This window comes from Arachis hypogaea, chromosome 13 (genome assembly GCF_003086295.3).
Source record: "Arachis hypogaea cultivar Tifrunner chromosome 13, arahy.Tifrunner.gnm2.J5K5, whole genome shotgun sequence".
In the NCBI taxonomy this organism is placed as follows: Eukaryota; Viridiplantae; Streptophyta; class Magnoliopsida; order Fabales; family Fabaceae; genus Arachis; species Arachis hypogaea.
The window spans coordinates 54,656,660-54,657,557 of NC_092048.1; the positions used below are offsets into that span (position 1 = coordinate 54,656,660).

The following is an 898-nucleotide window of genomic DNA, read 5'->3' on the forward strand; positions in this document are numbered from 1 at the left end:
CAAGAATATTCTTGTTGAAACAGATCCAGAACCTGAAAGGACTCTGAAGAGGAAACTAAGAGAAGCTAAATTACAACAATCCAGAGATAACCTTTCAGAAATTTTCGAACAGGAAGAGGAGATGGCAGCCGAAAATAATAATAATGCAAGGAGAATGCTTGGTGACTTTACTACACCTAATCCCAATTTACATGGAAGAAGCATCTCCATTCCTACCATTGGAGCAAACAACTTTGAGCTGAAACCTCAATTAGTTTCTCTGATGTAGCAGAACTGCAAGTTTCATGGACTTCCATCTGAAGATCCTTTTCAGTTTTTAACTGAATTCTTGCAGATATGTGATACTGTTAAGACTAATGGAGTAGATCCTGAAGTCTACAGGCTCATGATTTTCCCTTTTGCTGTAAGAGACAGAGCTAGAGTGTGGTTGGACTCTCAACCCAAAGACAGCCTGAACTCTTGGGATAAGCTGGTCACGGCTTTCTTAGCCAAGTTCTTTCTTCCTCAAAAGCTGAGCAAGCTTAGAGCTGATGTTCAAACCTTCAGACAGAAAGAAGGTGAATCCCTCTATGAAGCTTGGGAAAGATACAAGCAGCTGACCAAAAAGTGTCCTTCTGACATGCTTTCAGAATGGGCCATCCTGGATATATTCTATGATGGTTTATCTGAGCTATCAAAGATGTCATTGGATACTTCTGCAGGTGGATCCATTCACCTAAAGAAAACGCCTGCAGAAGCTCAAGAACTCATTGACATGGTTGCTAATAACCAGTTCATGTACACTTCTGAGAGGAATCCTGTGAGTAATGGGACGCCTATGAAGAAGGGAGTTCTTGAAATTGATACTCTGAATGCCATACTAGCTCAGAATAAAATATTGACTCAGCAAGTCAATATA

The 898-nt window shown here is 40.4% G+C and overlaps 1 non-coding gene across 1 annotated transcript; it reads right to left on the reverse strand.

Moving 5' to 3' along the window:
- Positions 1-517: 517 nt before the first annotated feature.
- On the reverse strand, positions 518-625 carry LOC112739078 (small nucleolar RNA R71). Its single transcript, XR_003170018.1, has one exon. It is a non-coding gene; the product is annotated as a small nucleolar RNA R71 (small nucleolar RNA).
- Positions 626-898: the final 273 nt, after the last annotated feature.